The 25,934-nt window shown below is 36.4% G+C and overlaps 1 long non-coding RNA gene across 1 annotated transcript in view; it reads right to left on the bottom strand.

Moving 5' to 3' along the window:
- Window positions 1-9,716: 9,716 nt before the first annotated feature.
- LOC120757803 (uncharacterized) overlaps window positions 9,717-25,934 on the bottom strand; it is a 77,066-nt gene continuing 60,848 nt past the window's right edge. The window contains exons 2-3 of the long non-coding RNA XR_005702674.1: window positions 11,287-11,384; window positions 9,717-10,545 (exon numbers count right to left, since the gene is read on the bottom strand). This is a non-coding gene — a long non-coding RNA (uncharacterized LOC120757803). The remainder of the gene's footprint in view (window positions 10,546-11,286; window positions 11,385-25,934) is intronic.

Genomic DNA, 25,934 nt, shown 5'->3' with positions numbered 1-25,934 from the left:
AAATTCTACAAATGCCAAAGTGTGAAGGGTTTTAACAATACTCACTCTTTTTTCGAGTAAAATGAGAATTATTTTACATCTTGTCTTTTAGGTTGCTTATTTTATGCAGGAAAAGAGGCATTTTTTGAAAATGGTTGATATTCTGGAATGCAATAGCAATTCCTGTACTTCCAAGTAATGCTTCCTGTCTTACAAAGCAGGTCTGGGTTACTGACCCTGCTCTAACTAAGCTTCTTCCCTGATTAAAAGGCAAGTTTCTTTCATGGTTATATCATTTCAAAACCTATTCAGATGTGATAACATTTTTGCTCCTGTATCTTGGCAACATGATTTATTCCGTTAACACTGAGTGTTACAGTCTGAAAAAGCAGTACCATCTGGGTGGAATTAATAGCCTACCCAGAAAAATAAATGAGAATGGTCTGCTATAATTAACATGTAGGTAAAGTATATTTAACAGATTATTATAATTAATATATCAGTTACCGATTTCATGCTAAACAGAATGGTGAATACAAGATATTAAGATTAGTTACCCTTTCTGTATGCCTAGTAAAAATTCAATAGAATAATAGATCCAAAGAATCAATAAAATTGACCTTAACATTAAGAAATTTCAAGCAAAGAGAGACAGTATAGGGTATTATGAACTTACAGTAGAAAATTACTTGTTTCATGAATTCTGAATTAACACCTGTAAAACTCAAATACGACCTAAAACAAAACCAACCCCTACCCAAAGGCTTGAGAGGCTAATTTAAACGCTGTTGAAAGCATCCATCTATGCAGATGCTCAGGGCAGAACTGTTCCTTAAAGCTGTCTTTGAGTTACATAAAATATAAAATACAGCAGAAAGTTAATGAACAAGACGTGGATTTGATCAAAATATCATAAAGCATTATCACCCACATTGCATTTTGTTGGTCAGCTTTTCCTAAGACACAAATGTTAGTTTGGGTCTCAGAGGCTACCAAAGATGCAGGGGTTGTTTAGCAACTTCCTCAACCTCTGTGTTCCAATGACAGAGTTCAACCTTTTTGCTACCCCACAAAAAGCATTTACTTTTATTCATGGTCCTAGATGTCTGTCAGTTGAACTGATATGGCATCACCTAAGAGATATCAGATAAACAATAGCACGTTCACAATCCCTACGTGTGCATCTCCTTCTTTCTTACTGTGTAGTAACAAATCCAGAAACTTGCACAGAATTAAAGACTAATATGTGAAACTAATACTTTGCACAGAAATTTAATAGGGGTTTTTTTAAAGAAAAGATTTCCAACTTCCCACTCCTCAATTCCCCCCACCCCTTGCATAATTAGGGCCTTTGTGTCTCCAGATTACCTTTACATTCATGTTATTATAAATCTTGTTTATTACTGAAAAGACTAAGGGTCGTATGACAGTGGTGTTGGGCACATTACAAATGAAGTATGTAGGTGAACCCATTCCAAAGGCTTGCAATTTAAACAGAGCAGACAAAGAGAAGATGAAAGAGGGAAATTAAATTCAAATGCAGTTAGAGAGCCTGGGGAATTCCCTGCTTTTCTCCTGACTTTCACTTTATGGACAGACGCAAAAGTTAAATGCAATGTAACGGTAATATTTTTAAACACATTTGGCATGACAAAATCATGAAACACTTACAAACAAGGCTATAAATAACAACAGAAACCTAAATCAGTCATCACTGTTCAGCACATAGGTCCCATTGAATAATTAGAAATAACATTGACGTTAATTAGGTTATTTTTTTTCTTTAATTCAGATAATGTTGTCAGGGGAGGGGGAACCCAAAACATTCATTGGCATAACTTTCTACCAGTGGAATTCCAAAATTCTTACTGAATTCCACAATGGATTGTGGAAAATGCTGAACACAAGACTGGCACATGGATCACAGGGAACATTTGGAGCTTGCAGGATCCCACAGTTAAGTAGCTGAAGTGGAATTCTACAGTATTCTACAGTAATTGTTACCATTTAAATAATTACTTTAGCTGATTAGTGTAGAATAGGAAGCAAAAATCAGCCAAAGAGCTAATTACAGGCATGGCAGAAAAAGTTTCAGAAGCTTCCATGTAGAAATTAAGATGAAGAGCAGCATTTTGCATTCCTTTCCTCATTCATGTCAACTACAATGCTGCTGTTAACATTCTCCAAGACTTTAATTTCCAACTCCAAGATATATTCCAAAGTAATTATGTTCCCAGCTCAATCAAATTTGCATTCTAATGCAAAATGTTAGCAGTATTGTCACATGGTATTATGTCAATAGATTATGACATTTAAGTTCTGCAAATTTTGCTTTAACATTACTGAAGCAGCTATTAAGATTTTCGAGAAATCAAATATGGTTTAGGATTTATGTCTTACTCTGGAACATCTGGTATTAATCTCTGACACAATTCTAAACTAGCTGGATCTCCATTCGGTTCCAAAGCCCTAAGTCCATAATTCTGTAACCCACCCAGACTCTTGTGAGTTAGTAGATAATATACAGTCACACCTAAGTGAAAAGCAACCTGGATCTCTGGGAATTCTTCTCATGCATTCTAGAAGCATATTAGCACAGCTAACAACTAAGCACTGCATTTCTCACTTTATCTATAGGAGAAAAATACATGGAAAGATCTTTTAAAAATTCTTTAGAATTCTTTTGTTTAGTGTAAGTTTTTGCAAAATCATTTTTGCTAATTAAAACATAAAAGCTGGCATAAATGACATAAATTATTATTTTTAGTTGTCTTGAAAAGTTGTCTTAAAAGCTATCCAGAAAGTTTTTATAGGAATACCACTTTGACACTGATCTGGACTTGACCATGCTGAGGCTGCTGTAACAGAGAATCACCATCATACGTCTCTTAACACGCACAGAATGGAAGAGAAGGGAAGAAAGGTCACCTCTGACAGGAGTAAGATTAAAGGGTTTGGGTGAAAAGTTGTTATCTCAAAACAGGCAAGATTTTTGTGACTGACACAAAAATCCTCAGCAACAAAGTGAAAATAAGAGGAAGCATAAGCACAGGATTTTTTTTTTTTTTTTTTTTTAACAGAGTGTAAATGTCTTCCTTGGGATAGTGCATATGGAAAATAGTTAAAAGGCAAAGAACAGCTACACAACCATTCCCTGCGGTAAAGAAATGTAAAGAAAGTTCATAATATTCCACAATATCATTAAAAGAGCCTGAGTACTCTCTTTTGGAAGTCAACTAATTTACCCGCAGGAAAGATATGTGTATCTTCTGGTATGAAATGATTTTCAGCAGCCCTGCATAGTGTCTTTCTCACTTCATCATAAATTAGATACAGGCACTTAACTAATCTTTATGAAACTAAAATGTATGAAAACATTACTGCTACACAGGCAATGATCTACAAGTGAAAAAGTTTTATTTTGTCATTATAAGAATTCCCATTGTAAATAATTGATTTCTGCAATTAAAGCCTTTCCAGACATTTTAAGGTTGGGTTTTTTGGGGTTTTTTTTGTTTGTTTGTTTGTTTGTTTTTTTCCCCTACCAGGTCTTATCCCTTTCATAAGAAAGGGAATAGATAGCTAATATTTCTTACATTTATTTTCTTTTAGGAAAACAAAACAAAACAAACACTGAGAGACATATTCCTGGTCTTAAAGAAATCCTTAACTAAAACTCAGCTATCTTAACCTGACAGCTTTATATAGGTCAGCTGTATTCGTCCATCATCAACATCAGCTAAAGAAGCATTATTCTAATTCAAGAACAGAAATGTTGATGTTACAATATGATCCACAGAACACACTAAAACAAGGTATGACATAACTCTGGCATTTACATTGCAGGAGTCACAACAGTCCCCATACTGGAACTGAAGCCCTGCCGGAGCAAGGGCAATGCACATGTAATGAAAATAACTTTCATTCTTGAAAAGACATCAATCTAAGTGAAAGATGAGAAGAGCAGATGAACAAAATAAGGAAGCAAATGATAACAATGAAAGATAAGAGAAGCAGCATGATAAACTTAGGTCACAGCACACAGCCTGCTGAAGTGCCAGGGGCTCATCAAGAGCTTAGGCAGGCTTTGGTTAAGGACCACCAAGTTTTATGGCATTATTTTAGCCACTGGGGGGCTCTTGTATTTTTTTCCCCCACAAATACCTGGGTAAAAAATCAACATGGTAAATGTTCCTGTTAATAAGGAGTCCTACATAACCAGCATGTCTGTGCAATTTCATGCAAATCAAATTCAATTTACAGTGCTTTTTCTTCATTCGCAATTAAAAGTTGAAAAAAAGAGGGGAAAAAAATCCTCTCAAGTAAAGGCTATCTATTTCTTCATAAATAGGACACCTTTTCAGAGACTCTCTTTTGTATGCAGTGGTAGAGATGAGATCTGTACAAAACACAAAAGGAATAAAGTATCAGTGCTCAGTATTGTGAGGGCATTGCCCAGATTCCCTGTCAAGTCTCAGTTCTGTACAGGCAATAATAACCATTACTGGGCTTTTTGGGTTTCAGTCACTGCTGTGACTCTCAATACAATGAATACAACACAAAAAAAAAAAAAAAAAAAAAAAAAAAAAAAAAAAAAAAAATTAAACTGCTGATAAAACCCCTTTCTTTTTCCACCTTTGAAAAAGTGTTGGGAGAGTTTCTGACAAAAGAAGGAAGTAATTTCAATGAAAGGAATAATGGGAAGTATATTGAATGAGAAAGAGGATGGAGGGCAGGAAATGCAACAATACAGTTTAATTAAATTAAAGGACAAGCTCCAACAGTGAAGTATATGCTGGATTTTTTTAATTTTTTTTTTTTTTTTTTTTTTTTTTTTTTTTTTTTTTTTTTTTTTTGGTCTAAAAACTGACGGGAAAAGTTTAACATAGGTTATTGAAGATAAAAAATATAACAATTGGATATAAAATAGAATATATTGATCTTTGATTCTAAAGATAATGTTCCACTGAATATCTCCTTTTTTTTTTTTTAGCAATTTACTTTCTGTAAAATAGTTGAGGAAACCAAAAGGAGTGTGATACACAGAGGATCTAAACCAGCATCCTCATAGAGATACTTATTTCAGGCCATGGAAGCCAATCAGTGTCAGAAAGAATAAGGAGGTACCATTATGAGTACCATAACTTAAAACAAGCGTTTGAAATGATAGCTCCTGCTGAAATCAAAAGCCACTTCAAACCACATCCTGCTTTTTCAGCCAGAGACCTTATTAATCTGATAACATTTCAGTTCCTCCAGATCTAAGGGCATGTGGGGAAGAAGGAGTTAAATACCCAGCATAACTGAATGAAATCATTAGTCACCTTAGATATTAGAAATTCAAGTATATTAAAAAATGATCACAAAATTTAGGATCAAGGCCCCTAAAGCTTCCACCCAAAAATATTCCTTTGCAAACCTCCTTCTTAAACTTTAAGACCGATACTCACATTGCTGTAATAGTGGCACAACAGGAGTCTGTCCTTAAATTCCACTATCATGCACTGCTTTAGAGGGAAGCTAAAGCTACAGATCCCCATGAAACTCATCAAGTTCCCCTTTTCAGTTGTGTGACTTTCCCCACATGGTGTGAAAGAAAAGTTCTTAAACCGCTCGTGATTTTGCGATAAGAGCACGACTGGCATTAGCCATGATAAACCCAACACATAAGTAACCGCGAGCAGAATCACACAGAATTGATAGAATAGGAGCTGGTAGACGTTCTCTGTGCCATGGACTTGCCACCATAAAATGGAAAAACTCAAAGTCAAACACCCATGAGCTCTCAGACCTCAGGGCTCCTGGGACTGAGATCCCCACCTGACAGTGCCTAGCAGAGGAATAGCTACAAGTCAGCCTTGGCACCCAGCAGTAAGGGGCACAGGGGCAAACAGTAACCTCCACCAGCCTGTGTCCCCGTGGGATTTACAGCTGCAGAGCTGCATTGCCAGTTGCCTGGCAATAGCTAAAATCTCAGACAAAACCTGAGCTGCAATTGGATTTTGAAACTGACTGAAGAAAAATATTTTTCCTCGTATATTTTAACTCTCACATTTAAGTCAATCGACACACGAAGACTACCTGTTATAAAAGGGGATGGTTTTAAGATTTAAACATGGTCCTGGCTTCCTTTTCTTGGCATTGCCCAAATTTGATTACCTTCTTTTCAGTAGCAGTTAACAATACAGTATTTTAGCCAGCATTCTGGAAGCACTCAATGTACTGAACTGCCGGTCAAAAAAAAGAAAAAAAAGTAACATTATAATTGAGCTCCTCTCCATAGAGAATATTACAGACTATGTTTACAATACACCTGACAGAGAAAATTAGTATTTTGTAGGAATAATGATTAAATCAGAGATATAGATATGATTTACTGTCACTGTTTCCAGTGCAACCAAAGCAGCGCTACTGAAGACTCCCATACTATGGTTAAAAAAGGTGAAAGAAAAACCAAAACAGCTGTTAAGAGATTATTCCATATAGTAGATCAATCCTTTTTCATACATGGCTTTTTTACAACTTCTTCATTACTTTTCTTCATAGCAGAAGTATAACATTAACAAAACCCTATAGAGCTATAGACTCCCTTTAGGAGCATATTGCCTGCACTTACTGTTTACAAAGAGCAAAAATGTTGGGGGTATTTTCCAGTGTAGTTTACTTTTGGGATAATATTTTATATATACACAAACATATATCTATGTGAGATACATACATATATATACACATATAAAATTCCAAGAATACTTTGGCAGACAATTTCATAACAATGGTAAATGGCACTTAAACTGAAAATAGCTTTTATCTTTAATTGCCAAATTATGAAGTTGTCTTACACTAAGTATTTTGCCTTGAAAGGAATAATGTAAAGTGACAGAATAATAGAAGCCTAACACGTCGTAAAGGACATAAAAATTATCCTATAAAATTTCAAACATCTTGAAAGGTATAGAATCTAGGAGCCATAAAGCAGTATGGGGACAACACTGTAGAAGTGCGCAAAACATCCTGTCACCAATCGGATGTCACTGTTGAATTTTAAAAAAACTATAATTTCTGTACCTCATCATCAGGTTTGTTAAAAAATATATTTAGTCACATTCGTAACTCTTCTGAGAAAAATAAACCCAATAATATATGTATTTTTAAGCTTGTGGTACCAAGTTTTTATCATTGATCCTGCTGGCTTTTCTCTGACCTCCCACACAACTTGAGAGCAATGGCTGGTAGCCACTGGTAGTCAGAGCCTTCAGCTGTGCTTTGGGTTAGCTCCATCTCCTTCTTTCTTTTGCTGGTTTTACTAAGGTAGAGATAATTTTCTTCCCAGTGGCTGGTATAGGACTGTGCTCTGGCTGTGTGCTGAACACAGGGTCAATAATACATGGATATTTTTGTTATTGCTGGGCAGGGATCACAAGGAGCCAAGACCTTTGCTGCTCCTTGCACAGCCAGGTGACCCCAGCTGACCAAAGGGATATTCCAGACCATGTGACATCATGCTCAGTGTATAAAGTAGGAGGAAGAAGGAGAAGATATTTGGAATGATGGTGCTTGTCTTCCCAAGCCACCATTCCCCAGGATGGGGCTCTGCTCTACTGGAGATGGCTGAACACCTGTTCACCCATGGGAAGGGATGATTCAATTCCTTGCCTTGTTTTGCTTTGCTTGTATGGATGCCTTTTGCTCTGCCTATTAAACTGTCCTTATCTCAACCCATGAGTTTCCCAGCTTTTGCCCTTCAAATTCTCTCCCCAGTCTCACAGGTGGGGAGGGAACAAGTGGCTGCCTGGGGCTTGGCTGGAGCCTGGGGTTAGACCACAATGCATCTCCATTTGAAGAAATTAACTCTACTTCTGACACAAAGCTGTTCCAGTAAGATGTAGAAGTTGTCTATTCTGTGTTGTATAAAAGCCTCTGAAATCAGAGAGTTTATCTACCCATCTCCCATTGGATACCCTCTGGCAAATCCATGGCTGTACACAGAGCAGCAGCACAACACACAGCGGGATCATCCTGGGACCAAAGAGAGAACAGCTGCCTCAGTGGGCACTGCAGCTTCCAGGTTAGCTCAAGCACGCCCAGAGCATTTCTCCTTCCCAGCTAGTTAGTTCTGTCTACTCTGCTGTGTGGTGTTTATTTATTTATGTTAAACCCGATGTGATTCGTTATCTTTTCTACAAAAGGGCTGGTCAATGTTCCCCACTACTAACTCTATGCTATCAGACCCCAAAATTCAGCTTTCATTTAAAATCATATTTAAATGAATTATCATAACAGCAGTACTAACCACTAAAAAATAACAGGAGCATTTCCCCACCAAAGCCATAAACACAGTTTGATATAAGAATTGAGATATTTCAAAGCTACTCTCAAAACCTTTGGCATTACTTTCAAGAGTAGATGTCTTCTGCTGCTTCTCCTCAAGACTCAAGGAACTAAACACAGTCTTTCAAGTGAATTCTTTTATGACAGGGGTTAGTATTTCAACCAGGATTGTAAGATTTTTTTTTTTCCTGACATAGAATGCATGTACTGCATTTCATAAGAAAATAAGTGTTAGAAGGTAAAAAAATAAAATCTATAACTTCCCTTCACTTAGACCATTTCTATTGAACACTGCCATCTTGTAGAATAAAAACATTGTGCTGAAGCATCACTCTGTGCAAATGCAGCATTTAAAGAACATTTGAAGTTTTTAAGGCTTCTAACAGGTACACCCAAGAATGTTCCAGAAGTGTTGGAAGCTATGAAAAACAGACTTATTCAAAACACTTACAACATGCCAAAATTGTTAGCTTATGATTAAATTGTAATGCCTCTTTTTCATGTATTACCATGAGACCCTTCTAATTAGGATCCCTGGTTTCTTAAAGTAGATTAGGTAATCTATTATGTGCTCCAGAAAAGCCTTTTTTACAGATACGCTGAATTAGATCAAACAGAACCTTCTGACTGTCAGGAGGAACAAATATAAACAAGGGTCACAAAAATAAGTATTATCTTGATACCTGTTAAACTAAAATAATGTTCAAGCACAAAAGAATTGTGATAAAATAAATTGGTGTTTTAATGTGTATGAATATGTCATATTTATATTTAATGGCCTATTGTTATAAATTATAAATGTACTTTAAACGTGCATATCATGATAGCCCATTATTAACTATAACTGTTTTGTCAGGCAGTAATTTGCATTTAATATTTTCAGTCATTTTCTTATTCAGACTTTGTATTTTCCCTTTTAAATTCTTTTACTCTGTTCCTCTGAGCTTAGGTTACTTTTTCAATGCAGCAAACTGTTGGGATATAATGGTTAAATAATGTGAAATTGCACTGATGCCAGCGAAATAAAAGCGAGTTTTACCAAACCAAGTTCCTTCCCTGAACATAATAACAGTAAATTTCTAGTGTCCTGTAGTGCAATATCCATTAGATTTATTATGTTGCAATTCCCAATCCCACTAGTTCTGCCTGAGGGTGAGTATATTACATTTCATCACAGTTTCATTTTCTCCTACAGATGAGAAATGGGAATGCTATTGCAGTTATGTAGAATGCATGTGTTAAATCTGATCTCTAATAAAATCAAACACATCACAACTCACAGCACTTTAGCACAGTGTCGGCAAAATGAAACACCATCTGTCATCATGTAGAGACTGCCTTATTGTAACACAAAATCAAACTGCTCAGTGTGAACATTGTTATTTAATAAATGGGTAAATGGAAACTGATCATTATGATCTTATTTATTTTAAATGACTGGTTAAAGCTACAAAAAAATGCATTATAACTTATCAATTAGATGTATGGACATTACACTAACACCAAGAGCACACATCCATAAGCCAAGCCAAAATTTTAAATGCCTTCAGTGAAAGAGTGAGATAAATATGCGAGACACACACTTACAACAAAGACCTGCCAAAATGTAGGCTAAGGATAGAAACTGATGGAACAAAAATTCACCGTCTGTACTCATGAGACAAAACCAGCTGAAAGCTATGTTGTTAAAGAATAGCTACTTGTAGCAAGCAGGTTTAAAAAAAGCTAACATCATGCTCTGGTCTGAATGAATTACAATGATAAAGGTTAGTCATCATCCCAACAAAAGCTGCATTCCTTAGAGCTTCTACTTTAGCCATTTTAACACATATCAGAGTGAAGAATGATGCATCATATTTGCTGTTAGTATAAATTAATTGCCTTAAAGAAAAAAAGCATTCATCAGCTAAACTGTTCCTTTCTATTGACAACAGATGAAACAAGATTTCAGGTTTATAATTACAAGAACCTAGATTTGACAATTAAAATGCCAGCTTCTAGTTAGATAGGTTACTTTTGCTATTATAACAAAAACCTAAGTCATTTATCTTCAGAAAGGATCTTCACACACTGAACATGTAGTTTTCAAAGAGCTATTACTGTATCTGCAGAGACAATAACGTGTGCTGACAAAATCTTAATAGTCCCATTGCCCTCATATCATATTTAAAGGACCCATGAGCCTGGTAAGATGTCAACAGAAGTATCCAATGCAGCAGCAGTGACACTCTGTGATATCTAAGGGAGCAAACAGAATGCCAGTAAAATATCACAAGTTTATGAATGTGAGAATTTTCTCCATTCCACCAATATTGTATCATGACTTGAACAGCCATTAGCATTTCAGCAGAAATGCCCCATGCTATGAATGCGTTTATGATTATTTTGCTCATTGTATTGGCCTCAGAGTCTATTACATATAACTTAAATATATCATTGAAGCTATCTGTTCAATTTATGTTTTCTTCAAGGCTTTTGTTTAAACATTTAAGAGAAATGTTTGCCTTAAAAAAAAAAAAAAATCATCATTATCCCTTGTTCCAAACATGCAATTTTTTTGTTTTTTTGTTTGTTTTTTTTTTTGTTCGTATGGGTAATTTACAAACGTAGTAGGTAAAATGAGTGCAGACAATGAATGAAATCTCATTATTTTCACAGTAAAAATTGGGTCTATATGCAGTTACATTTTATGTTCCATTGATTTGGATGGCACATGCAATTATTTAAAAAAATGACAGACCAATATAGATAGCCTTAAATAAAATTCTCAACATTTGGGACATTAAACATCAGGACACTTATTTCTTCTCTGATTTGCCTAGTTGTTCTTGGGCCTTGAAACACCGATGTTTGTCACAGAGAAATACCTACCAGACAAGACCCCAATAAAACATAGGCACCGATTGGTAAAATAAAAACAGTGAGTGTCCTTTATCCCGCTAATTCTCAAGGCACTGTGTGCGAGAGTCATTTACCTACCACCGAAATGCAGCCACTTGCAGCGAGAAGCACAGCAGCTGTTTAAGAGCCGCATTAACGCCGCTCAGCAGCGCGGGACAGGCGGCCAGGAGAACACCCTATTGAGATGAAAGTGGAAAGAGAAATTACAAAATCTAACCATAATTACCAGGGCTGGATTAAGGCCAGAAAACAGTCACTACAGCATCTTGAATAACCACAATAATTCTGCAACTTGGTTTTATAGCTCAGCCAGGAGATGGCATCTCAATCAGCACTGAGCTCTCTAAGGCCGTATTGGGACGCTGCTTTTAGTGCAGAGCAAAAGGGAAATTAAGGATGGAGTACCAGCTTTATGTGTAGTTGTCACAGCTCTTGTTGCCTGAAATTAGATCTTGAACATTAATTTAACATAGAGTTTTTGTGTTGATTATATCAGATTAGGAAGTTATATAATCGTATATGAGGCTTTTGAGAACACTGAAATATTCTGCACAGAGGGAACACTGATATACTTTCCGTATGTGCTTCATTTATTAAGGCACTTATACAAGGGAGCCCTTAGAGAAGGAACATCTTTCCAGAGAGACTCTGGAGGTTTGGTTGCTAGGAAGTTACATATGCTTCTCTTTTTAATGAGATTTAAAGTATCATGCATTATATATTATTTTCTACATTTAGGATATTCACCATTATTTGCCTTATTTTGTACTTCATTTTGCATTTCGGGCATGTAATCTCTCTGCGTACAAAACAGCTTTTGTAAAGAATTCCCTGAGAAATTCCAGAGAGCATCTCTTTCACATTTTTTACTCAAACAAAAAAAAACCCAGCTCATACAGCTTTCTCCTTTATTGACATGTGTGCTGCAGGCATTCATTCATCAAAAATTTGTTTCCACCAGCTGAAAAAAGAATTAGTCTTGGCCTGTATCTCAGTAACTATCAGTGTGGATACTGCACGCCTTCTATGTATTCTCTTCTGGTTTTTTACAATGAGAATCCTGCTGGCTTTATTTTCAGAAGAGACGTTTAATAGTCTGCCTCCTCTATTTTCCTGAGAATTGCAGAGGTAGCTTTTAACGCTATATTTTGTAAGAACAAATCACTCAACTCTTCTTACCTTTAAACTTTAAATAAAGGCACAGCCACTAGACAAAAGAAATTCTAAACTGATGTAGTTTTAACTGCCCATCTTTCAAAAGCAAATCATTATGTAAATGCACAGCAGAGCCAATATTCTGCATGGCCTTTCTTCATTTACATAATAAGAGATGCTAATCAAAGGTCAAAAAATGGTAACAAATATTTCTGCTGAAATTAGAGACTAATAAGGCAAATTATGACATTAAGTTTTGTTTAAGAAACTGTTTTGAACTGCAAATAGTTTTCAGAACTGTATATTTAATATGCATAAAAAATGATGGGATGTGCTTTTCACCAGCTCCTTGTGCCAGTATTTAACTGTGCTTGCATTGCAAATAGAAACAAATGCAGCTATTTCAGAATAATAACGAAACACAACTTGAGAAGCATGAAAATGGTAGTTGATGAATCGTAGTACAAGTTGTGCGAATATCCAAAGTGCAACGGTAGATCTCCAAATCCCTGTAGTATGGCCATAACTATCACTCATCTCTTCTGTGCAGTGGTTCCTATCCTTCTCCACACCTCCCAAAGAAATTGCAATTTCTCCTTTCTCTCCATTTCCTACTGAGGCTATAAAGTAAGTATCTATGTTGCTAAACTATGATAGATGTCAAGTTACAAAGACCTTAAAGCCAAGAGAAATTTCTGGAACAGGGGCAGTAAGAACTGTTATGAGTTTTGGGTTGTTGGTTTGGGGGAGGTGGGTTTTTCCCCCATGGAAGCCCTCAACTCCCCTCTCAATTTGGGCACATGCTTGGACATAGCTGCTGTCTAAAGCACAACATCCTTCTGATACAAGCCAAGGTATGAAATATGATACAATCAGAAAAGTACAAACTAAAATATATCTCATGGTATTAGAACTTTCGAAGTTCAATATTCAGACTTGGCATTTTAGTATGTTGCTATTTTCTGATTACATTACAAACACAAGGAAAACTTATTTATGGCTCCTGCCATCACAGTTTCCAATTTAGAACTTCCCAGTGGCAGCATGAGACAATTCAAATTCTACAAGCCTTCACAGAAACATCAACCAACCACCATATGATGCTATTTCTTTGTGCAATCCAGTTTTTGTTTTTTTTTTTTTAATTTTAAACCATATCATTAGAATAAAATTTAAATTACAATAGCAACTGCTGTCATTGCTTTCTATCCTGTTAATGTTTCCAAATATCACTCTCAGTAATTCTGGTATTTCCTCTGTTACGTATTGCTCCTGCAACACTCATCAATAAGAACTTCTCAGTCCTGATACCCTCCAACATAGGGAAAGTCTTCAGATTTTAAAACTGGAATACTGAAGCTGAGATTTTTAACTCAAGCTACCCTGAAAAATCTATATTAATATCAGAAATTAAACCCAAAGCTCAGAAAACATAGTACAGAGATCATAGCAAGCAGATAAATAAAAATATAACTCCATAAACACAATACCATCCTAGCTGCAGTTAGAATATTTACTGTTTGACCTGCAAATCTCACACTCCACTGTCACCTATAAATCAGATTTTTGCAATACAGGGATATTTCTCTTGCAATTGCAGCAAAATCTCATTAAAATGAACTGGCAGACAGAATATTTCTATCTTACAGAAAACTGGTGAAAAGCCAATAAAAAAATTCCTTGCCTACACTTTATATTCAAAAAGTTTTAGCCACTCTAGCTGTAATATTTATGCTGGCCATGTGGATAGATATCTCCAAGCTGTAGAACACAGTCAATATCCTTCCCACATACAACAAAATAAGCCGTGTCTTCAGGTGCCTCCATGCACTTTTGCCCACTGATTTACCATTAAACTGCCACCGCGGAACACTGAAATAATAACTCCTGAAGCACAGCTTACATTTTTTCAACCAGTTTCTTGAAGGTTGGCTTTTAATTCCACTCAGAATATATTTGATGGAAAGCACACTGGTTATTTTTATAAGCTGGCAGACTCGCAGCAATCTTCTCTCAATTACCCGTAATACACACTGTAGGTTCAATTTAGATTTCTGTTTGGACCAGAGTTAAAGACAGCAACCACAACTTTCTTGCATAAATTAATTACTCAAATAAGCAAATTTATTCACTTTCCTCTGGTACCATAATCCTAGCAACTTGTACAAACACTTTATTTTAATTAAAAAAACCAAAGCTGATTATTCCAACAAGGAACACCTTTTTAGCTGAAGTGCTCTGATTCAGTTTGTCCCCACAGAAAAGGCCCTGAAAAGAAGGGTGTGGAAGGCAGAGAATATTTTGGTTTAGGAATAGGTATAAGAAACATGGAAATATTCTGTCAAGGAAAGAAGCTTTTCCTCTCCCCTAGTGTTAAGCTGTGCTATACCATCTAGGAAAGGGAGGAGGCTGTCTTTCAAAGAGGATTTTAAACATACTGTGCTGATACCACTTTTCTCCTTCATACAATTTGAGTGTGGCTTCTAAAGGGCTAAATTATTTAAAGTTACAATATTTTTTTTTAGATCCTCAAAGTGCAAGATAACTGGCCCAAAAAGAAAATGAACCAGTGACGGAAGCAAAATAGAAGGGGATTTCTTTTTTTTTTTTTCCCTTTCTGGAAATTTGGGTCTAATAGGAATCTTTTCCTAATTTTTTGTTTAAAAAAAAAAAAAAACAACAAAAAAAACAAAGTAGAATATCGTCTACTCAGGGCAGACATACAAGTGGGTGGATAATTAGCCATAGCCTGCATGAGGGAGGCTATACCGTGATCAGAAGCATCAGTTTGGTCAGAAGCTTGGCAATGAACCAGGGAGTTCACAGTATAAGAATCCCACAAACCCTGTGTGTGGCTCACACCAGCCAGGCCCTCGTCCTGTTCATGTTCCTGCTGCTTGTTTTTGAAGCAGCACAGAGGGGCGAAGGTGGGTTGATCCCCCTTCTATGTTCCCAGGCACAGTGTCACCCAAGCTCATCATTGATGGGGACAGCCTTACACATCACCACACCAGATCACCCATTGCCTTGACGCCAAACCTGTCTCAGAGATGTTAAAATGGGTCTCCTGCCTTGGGATCATTAGCTCCTTTCCCAAGCCCTTTGTCAGCTTTGGCACTGGCACAAAACTGAATGACCCCCAGCAATGTTACTCTTCAAAATTCAGTTTCCCTCAAACTGTTCACTATAATTCCTCAACAGCCAAGAACAAAGAACTTAATTACATAAAATGTAATTCATTCTCTTTTTGCAGTTAAGCAATGAAGAGATGTTGTTATTTACTAGACATGTGAAAAACAGCCACAATGACAACTTAAAACATGTCGAACTCATCTGCTCAATTCCATCTTCATACTCTGTCCAGTTTCATCCCAAGCTCCTCTAAGGACTGACTCACCATATTCAAGAGAACTACAGGATGTTCACTAATTCATGGCTTGAGAAGACACAAGGCAAAACTAGAACTGTTTCCATCACATTCTTCTCTTCCTCCAGGATCTCAATGACCCATTCATTGCATAGCGTGTTCAGCAATCAGAAAAAAGAGAAACCTCTTTCAATATTTTCTTCTCATTCTCTTGGGAATATTTGGGTTCTGTTGAAGGGCATGAGAGGAAACATGATCAGATTTTGGCCATGAACTATTTAAATTGACTACATTTAATAAGCAGAGCTTGGAAATAAGCTGTATATAGTAAGGACCTAAACAGAATGAATTCAACCATGCTTCAGTGAGATAAAATCTAATAAAGTTTCAGGAGAACAAAATGTGAAAGAACACAAACAGGGCTGAGTAAATTATACTCAAATATAGTACTGAACAAAGGGCACAATATGGAGAGAAAAGTTCTCCAAGAAGAACACACATTCTCTAGTAAAAAAATGTGCTAGTAATCAAAATATCTAGTGTAAACAACAAAACAAACTATAACAGGGAAAAGGCAGAACTTATGAGATATAAACCATGAATCCTAAGGAAAAAATAAGAGGTTGCACAGACTAAGTTGAAAGATAACTATAGTTAAGAAACCAGAGTTCAGGAATGAAGAAACCAACAGTAGAAATAGTTAAGACTAAGAACAAAGTCCCACCCAGCTACTGCACATGAAAATCAAGAGATTAATTTAGGAGATGGAGCTACCACAGATCCAAAGTTTTGGTTTTTGTTGTTTTTTTTTTCTATCCTTGTTGTTTAATTTGTTGGGTGTATTTGAGGTGACTTCTCTTTTTTCAAAATTCTTCCGTTTTTTTATCTGGTTGTCTTAAGACCTCCGGACTACCTTCTTAAAATCAAAATTTTCTTTGATTAGACTGTAGATGGTTGTAACATGAAAAGCATTTTTATTGTATATTGTTGCCTTTTCAACATAAATTCCAAGAAATCTGACAGGTCTTTTCTTGCCTTACTAATGAGGGTGAACATGCTTTCAGGACAGATGGTTTAAAAAGTATAAGTGAAATTGCAACATCAAGGTAGTATGTCTAAACAGATAATTAAATAAATTAAATAAATTAAATTGTAATCTCAAGCCAACAAGCTAAAAGTTTACATTCAGGAGTGAAAACAAGAAGAAAGAACCACTTGAAAAAAATCCTCTATATTTTTTGGGGGGGAGACACAGTAGAAAGAATCGAAGTTGCACGGATTTTAGAAACTTCACCAAGTGTCTTCTTCCACCTCCATTCCCTTTCTGTCCTTCTTTCAGTCTTTTATTTCCCTCTGCACCACACAATTGAGAAGAGCATTTGGTCCAGAGTCATTAAGTAGGGTATTGGGGTGAGCCACATATGTGGACAGGGAGCTGGCTTAAATGTCACGGACAGAAGCTGTTTATGAGACAGAGCAGTTTGGGAGAGAGGGATTAGAGGAATGCCACAAGAATCAGTACTATGCCCATTATTGTTCATTTTATATATCACTGACCTAGGAGATGAAATATGCATGAAGGTGAAGAAATTTGCTGATGAAACAAAACCAGGGAATAGAGCTTGTAAAGACAAAAGGGGAAAGGCAATAAAATTCTGAATGACAAACAGACCAGGATCGCAGGCTGATACTGTTAGTGGTTTCACTGGCATCTGCAATTCATTGTAAAGAAAGGTAACGTTATGAGATGACAAAAAAATAATAAAAACAAGTTCTCTCTCCATGCCCATATGCCACAAAACATTTAACAGGAGTTGAATATGGTCCTAGTTCCAGAAATAACTTTAAAACCATCAACACAAGGATTAACTGTATTTAAATTAATAAGACAAGAGATTCTAGGATAGATACAGAAAACAAGATAAAAACTTGGAATAAAGCACTCTAATACTACACAGGGGACTTGCAGCCACATTCAGAATGCAGCCATAGTTCTTGTCCCCTTAGTATAAAACGAATATTTGAAGAGTGAAGTTAAAAGGAGGGAAATTACAGAAATTCTAGAAGTTTAGTTCACAAAAGAGTGAGCAGATAGTATTCTTTGAAAAAGAACACTGGAGAATGAAAATCATCTTGAAATATATAGAATATCAAGGAGAACACAAGCAAGGGAATACATCTTCTTAGAGTGAATGGAATATACCAAGTTGAAGATTATCGTTAAAATTTGTATTCTTCAACTAATCTATTTCCTGATAACACAAAGTTCAGAGAGGAAAAGGAAGCACCAGCATTACCAGGAATGGCTCTATCAAGTGATGGTCAGAAGTGCTGAGTGTCATGCAACTGTACTGCTGTAGCAAAAGCAATTTCACGTCATGCTATAGGAGTGAGCACCAGATGATGGTCAGCATCAGTTACCCAAAGAAAAAAACTTGAGATGTTATAATTATTAACATCAACTCCTACTGCATTCTCACTCAAGCCCATATTAATAGCAGATATTCCAGGAACAAGGACCTATTAATGAGTTTTTTAAATTGCAGGGAATTGCTTATAACATGGAGACCACACCTTGCCACAGCACATCCTTTGAAATCATACACCATTTCACCAGGGCTGCACTGTGCCAGGCTATGACTCATTCCCTCATCTTACACTGCCTTCTTTTCAAAATAGTCTCAGTTGTTTTCTCCAGGTCTGATCAAAATCTTCTTGGAAATTAAGTATTCTTACAAGTTGCTGAGAAAAATAGATCCACCCTCAGTCATTCTAGCATAGTCTCAATATATGCAATGTCTTCAGAATTATTACATGGCACAAGGGTTTGTGGCCAGGTCTATAAGACATTTATTATTTTTGTTGTAATGATGTTGAATTGTGGGATTTTCTTAATAAGTGCTATTCTCCTAGCCTGAATAATCTTTTTACACCAGCCTTAGTAACTACCAAAACCAACTTAATATTATTAGAATCTTATCAACTTTCATTATATTTAATTTGAGAATCTGACAAGAGACAATTTTAAATACATTTTCACTGAAATTAAAATCACAAATTGTAAAATTAATCCTAGAAGTGTCAGTTGTAATGTAATATAATTTCACTCTCCTTGAAGTGACTCTTTATTAGCTGCTCCAGCTTGAAATCCCAAAAAAAAAAAAAAAAAAAAAAGGCAGTGAAACACTTTAAATACCACACTAGCTACCAGCAGCAAGATAAAGTGAATTGGGAGAGTTGAGTTAACTTGGTTTGATAACCATCTACAAATATACCAGTTGCATTCCTGTCATCCACATTAATTACCCAAACACAACTGGCACTCAGGAGCTAACACCCTCTGTGAAACATAACAGCAGCATTGCCTTAAGGCTGAAGGGAGAGATGGAAAGAAAAAGAAAAACGAAAGAGTTATTACTTTAATGTATTGTCAAATTTGATTTTGATACAAGGAGTGCTGTTAGGAGTTGAGAGGGTGCCCTTCTGCCCTTACCAGTCTTGTTGGCCAGCAGAATAATTGTAGGAAATATTTGCAGGGGGAGCCCTTTGTTAAGAAGGCTCCTCTGCACTTGATCTATCACCCCTGCCAGCAACAGATCACTCAAAGTACCTCGAAACCAGGAGAGGCACCACAGATCTTAATCAGAGCAGGCAGTACTCCATTTTTACTGCCTAGCAAGCAAGGAAACTATTTAGACAATTTCTTCAAATTCTACAATTTGTTCTTCTGTCATTTCCTAGTTACACCATGAGTAGCTTAGGATGTAAACCTGCATTTTACATACTCTAAAATCAAGATGAAATGAAGCATATGCACTTGGATTTTGGGAGGGTGTGTGAGTGTAGCCACATGATTATCTACGTGTTGGGGCAGATGCAGAAGCTTTTTAAAACCCAAATCAAGTGACCAAACAGTTACTGGGAAAATATAAAGGTCTTCCAGCTACAAGACCTGCTTAGAGAGAACACATCTTAGAGAAACAAGATAGTAATAATTAATAGTAATAATAATTGTTAGTTATTAATAGTACTTATTAATAATAATTAATAAGTAATAATTAATCTCCAAAACCAAACCAAACCAAAACAGAATAAAAACAAATCAATGGCCTTATAGAAGGCCTAGAAATACTTGCCATGTTGGAATTTTGCAGCAGTGATGAGCTGAACTTGGTAAATGGTATGGCTCACTTTGGAAGATAATCATATTCCCTAAGTAAGCTATTTAGTTGTCCTCAGATGGAACAAGAAATATTTTGCTACTCTTTATTATCATTGATATTGCAATTCTGTTACATATCTTGCATAATTAGTGTTAATTAAAAAATTACTTACCAGTATTGTCTTTTCTATATCAAGTTCGAATTTCCAAATGAGGCTTATATGTATTCTGTATGTGATGAACAGAAATATGTGATAACACCTTGCAACATTACTGGATTTGTAAGAAAATAATTTCCATTTGTGGAGGATAGACCAGGGCTCCTGTTAGTGCAATGACTGAGGTCCTTTACAGAATTTCCTGTGCATTTCTGATCTTTAGGGTGGTCTTTACCATATTATACTTTCACCTAAAACAGGAATTAGAAGTCTTCCTTACTATTTAAAGTGATTTCCACTCGCTTTTCATTGACATAAAAGAGTTCATAAGAGTTCAAAGGGCTGGAAATTCATCATTTAAGTTTATGGGCATTTGTCCACATATAACTTAGAAAAATGCTGCCTCCTGTGACAGCAGGGAGAAAGAATCACTACTGATTGCAAATAATTTTATACAGATGTTTGCTTACAGGCAAGTGAGCCTAAGAAAATAGAGGAGAGGATAACGATACAGACCAGGTTTGCCAAAAACTAATTCACCAGGTTTTGATCAGAAAGTAGATGACAACTGATGACTTTACACAAGCTGTTCTGAAATGCATCATGAGATGCCAAATAAAGAAACAAAAATCACATTTCCAAAAAAATACAGTACATGCCCTGAAAGCCTTTGCAGTTCTAACACAGTTGTTATTTTAGTATTTTCAGTCTCCCTTTTAGTTTACTTACAGTTCCTAAAAAACAACAACAAAAAATTTTATTCTCTTGCAACAGATCCTTAACTGCAAAAGCCATTTCCTGGAACCCTGTCTGTATATATCATCACATACTTTAAATGCACATCGTCACCGATATCAAATTCAAAATATTCTGCATTTGATTAATTTCTAAATGGACAAAATTATCTTCATATATCTCTTTAGTCTTTAATAAAACCCTCTAATATCTGTCTTAAAGTTGCTCCCTTTAACTTCTCTTCCTTCTCTTGTTTTTCCTCTGTCCATAAGCAATAACATCTCAGTAACTCCTTTTCCCTGTCCCATGCCAGACCCGGGGGTTAGCAGCGACAGTGAAAGATGGCAAAAGAAGCTGTCCCTCCTTTAGGTGCAACATCAGCCTGCTGAAAAAGACCTTTTCCTTCTCTTCACCATTCTCACACTGCAAGACTTGCTCTGGACTAAAGGACAGGGAAGTACACCGCTCCACTGCCTTATTTTGATTTCTACATAAATCTCAGCAGCACCTCATTATCTGACCTCATATTGTTGCTGATCCTACAGATTGTTTTCCTGCAATTTCTTTAAGAGACTTCTCTGAATGTCAAATCCCAGAAACCAAAGCTGTTTCTTTTCCTTAAATCATGCACAAGCTCTACAGAAAACTTTTGTGTCACATGTCTTTGGAACAAATTGCACACAACCAAAAAAAATTTCATCACCTCTTATATGAAGACTCTTAAGTAAATCAAATGGTGGTTAAGGTTTTTTATTCTTTTTAGGGAAAAAAATATATTTTGTCAGATTAGGAATGACTTCATAAAATACCATTTAATCCTCTACAGTAGAGAGAAGTAGCACAAATCTGTTCCATATTAGTTACAAGACTGTCACCTCTTAATAGAAATGCAGTTTTTATGCAGAATTCACTAGATTCTACATAAAAACAAGAATTCTACAAGAACAATCTGCCAGCTGCAAAATTACTTGCCCCATAAATATGGTCCATAGTGCTGCATGACCAAAAAATAGCCCCAAAGACCAGTACTGACCCCAATGCAAGAAGTGACACCACAGGAAAGCAGACAGCACTTGAAAGATAAAAAAAGGGGGAAAAGATAATATAAACCCACTGGAACTTGTCCATTTACTGAATATTTTGCAGCATTTCCAAAGATAATCTTGATGTCAGAGTTAACTAGTCAACTAGCTAATCATAAGCTGGAAGCAATTTTAGCTACTTTCAGTATCCTTGAGAAACTGGTGATTCAACATGCCAGTGTGAGTGATGAATTTCAGTGGTTTCAGGATGAATTTTACAGTATATTATACATGTCATAACAATCCCACACTCTCCAGAAGTTAGTAGCCATGGAATACATCACGCAGTTTGACAAGCAAATCTCTCAACAAGATCTACGTTTATCTGCTATGACCTACAAAGCAACTCTTATCACAAAAAATGGAGCAAGCCCAGCACATCTCAACATAAAGACAGATTGAGACAAATCTATCTACTTTACAGAACAGCCTCAGAGGACTATCAAAGTAAGCTAAAGATATATGCGCTCTCCCACAGCAAGACTTTTAAATCTATCTTAACCCAAACGAGGATGTTCACAGCTTGGGGGTGGGGGGGGAAAAAAAAAAAAAAAAAAAAAAATCCTGTGAAGTACCAGGAACTAATAAGGAAACAGATAAGTTCCAAGGTCTTGCATTCCATGTATTGTACTAAATAGCATCCTAATAGTGGGTAAGGATCAACTGTAATTTCTGCCAGAAGTAACCAAGGAAACCACTCATCTAAATGTGCAGACATGGCGGGGGAGGTAGGAAAGGAAATGGACTCAAATCCAAACTCCAAAAACTTGGAAAGCGAGCTGCAGCAAGCCTCCAAAAGATGCAGCTGTTTGGAGAAACAGCTTATACATATTTATCGAAAGATTTTTTTGATCTAAAAATCGCAGTGAAGATGGAGCAGATTCTCACACAGTGCTATAACAGACAATATGGGCTCTGAGGCAGCGGCGCTGCGGCGAGTCAGGATTCGCATTTTGGTAAGTCTTGTTCACGAGGGCTGAAACTTAGGCAGTTCATAGAACCACAGAAGGGTTTGGCTTGGAAGAGACCTCAAAAATTATCTAGTTCTGACCCCTGCCATGGGCAGGGACACCTTCCACCTTTTAATAGGCTTGGTCAGAAGCTGTCTGCACCACTGAAAACTCAGTGTTTTGGGTGACTGAATGCGGAGCAAACATCTGCTTCTCCATCCACCTGATAATGCACAAAACCAGCCCGTTCTGCCTGGCAGCCCAGGAACCCACTGAGTATGCATGATCTCACACACTGGATCACAGACTTCATAAAGGATTTCTGCCTCACACAGGAAAGTGGGGTACTGAGAGCAACCTCAAAAGATGCTTTAAATACGAGGCTGAAACTGGTCAGAAAACCTTTCAGCAGCAGAAATTGATAGAATTACTCTTTCTCTGCAGCACTGCACTACAAGGTTTCTTTGTAGATCTCTGGGTGGCAAGACCTTTTTTAAAAACCTCAAAAATTAATACTGTAGATAGTTCTTTAGAGCTATCCCTGACAATTCCCAAAAACTTTGTTGATAAAGAATACACACACCAGTAAAACACAGTCCAAAGTTTTTAAACTCAGGGCATTCATAACTCCCTGTAGTATTTTGTCTGCACGTTTAATGGAGTATTAATTGCTACCAGTTCATTTGCAGGAGGTAATTTACTACTTCTAGTTTACAGAATTACACATTGCACCTATCTCCATCCACACTCCAATACCACTACTGGCAATTGAAAATACACAGTTTTTCATAGAAATTTGAGTATGTCTAGATGGTCATGTACTCATTTCTTGCAAAAAAATCAATGAGAATTTAGCATCTACCTGCCTTTGAAAAGACCACAATTGTCTCAAATATCGGGGATTTTTTATTACTCACATAAAAAAGCTGTTAATTAGTGACCAGGAGAGACCCTGCAGAAGGAGTTGTGAAATTTTGTTTTTCTTGCTGTTAACTACAGAACTTTTTCAGTCAGTTCTTCCTCAGGTTACCATTGCTACTTTATTATTTATGCTACAAAATGATTTAAAACTTCCAGAGTACTCTGATTTAATTTCCATGTCCATCAATAAGAAATATGTTAGTGGCAGAAAATAGCCTGCAATGCTGTTTGAATGTTCTGATGCTTATCTTATAATGAGTAGTTAAAATTAGCCCTTTCATTATTGGTTGCACCATAATTAAGTTTTGGTCGGGATTTTTCTGTTGTTGAATTTTTTGGTTTGGTTTGGCTTTTTTCCTATACATGTGATAGGGGTGTTTTCTTGAGTCTTTTTTGGGGGTTTTCTTCAAATTCAAACCAGTTAGAAATGGATTACAGCACTGCAGCTGTTGTAGAATAGAGAAGAGAAAGAGGAATGCCTCCATGCAAATTCACAAGCAGAGGAAACACTTTTCAACAACTTAAAAACCAGCTGCACAGCTAATTAGCCAAAATATTGGGGTTTTTTCCTCTTGAAAAAATAAAGAAATACTCCATTTTACAGCCACGTGTGCCCATCTCCTAACTCCTATGTGCCTTATAGCTTGGAATGGGAAGATACTATCTCTGTGAATTTAACCATTTATATGAAGCAGAAAAAAAATCAAACCACAACAGAGATGGAGTGGAAATCTGTATGGATCTGGGAGTAATTCAGGAAGCAAGGCCTCGGATAGGAAGAGAAAAAGAAACACTGACATAGCAGAAGTAAAATGAAGGAAGATGGTTGTAAATATATTTCTGGAGGGTAAGGGGAAAGACAGAGATTGCTCATTTTTTGGCGTAATGAATAAACCATTTTAGTTCCTCCCCCCTTATGCACCTGCTGCTTTGAAAAGCCCCTTCCACAACCAACAACTGAACAGCAAATGCTGCACAATGACTCAAATGTTGCTGGAGCCATGCCAGCAAAAATTACCACTCTTCAAGCAAGATAAACATCATATTACTTCATTACCCTTTTAAAACATATGCAAATTAAATCCATTATTCTTTTTTCTTACAGAAATGAAGTTCCTTTGGCTGGAATTCAACAGCTCCCTTTGTCATCATTGACCATGAATGGATGAACTTCATGTAGATGATGCCCATTTCCCATCTTTGAATCAAACATTAATACCATTTGACAGTAATAAATAACATTTATCACAATAGGGATCTACTAATGATTTTCCCACTAAGCTGGCTCATCAGAACCTATCAGCTGACAACTGCATAAATGAGATTAGCATAACAGCTGCCTATGACAAATGTATCTAAATCATTTTAATGCCAGCAAGCTCTTTGATCTCCCTATCACGTTGTTGCCAAAACTAAATCCATTTCTTCAAGATACATGTTGTTTATTACTGATACATGTGTATATTCCACACCATTATGTACTCCAGAGAGTTCAGTAATTAAAAGAATTAAAAATACTGATTGGACACTGCCACTATAATGCAAACTCACAACACTGCACGTCAGAGTATCATTCCACAGCCTACTTAATTCCCCACCTCCCACCCTGAATTGTAGGATTTAGTGTTTAATAGCTGTTTGTTTCTCTGAAACAAAATACATGTTTTAACATAAATAAATGTATTAGAATCTCTCTGTATTGCTTACAGAAGCATCATTTTCATACAATTTAAACTAATTCCCAATAATATGGGACTTGGTTCCACGCACACATCAAAGCAGCAATTCACTGTGTTTGTATGAATACAAGACTGACGGGGAAAGAAAAACTTGCTGGTAGGGAAATCAGTTTGTGTTTTAATTGGTACTACAAGCAAGACCTATAAGACTGTCATGCAAACCCATGGAAAAAAATTTCACCCTAAACCCAAGGTCAACAGCTCTTTTCCCACCTAACAAGGGTTTTAAAAGCAGTCTAACTTCCAAACACTTCAGCAGGTGACAGTCAATGAATTCCTTTACCTGAATTCAGATTGTAAGAGATCTTTAGGTCCTTAAGGACATAGAGGGATTTCTTGATGCCTCAAACACAAGTCAAAAGATGCTCTCAGGGGTTTTGAAATCCCAGTCAGATTCTCAATCACATCTTCTTCCATTATCCCAAGATATTTTCAAATATTTTTACTTTCTTAAATA

Source organism: Hirundo rustica, chromosome 11, assembly GCF_015227805.2.
Source record: "Hirundo rustica isolate bHirRus1 chromosome 11, bHirRus1.pri.v3, whole genome shotgun sequence".
In the NCBI taxonomy this organism is placed as follows: Eukaryota; Metazoa; Chordata; class Aves; order Passeriformes; family Hirundinidae; genus Hirundo; species Hirundo rustica.
This window is presented reverse-complemented; position numbering and strand designations above follow the sequence as displayed.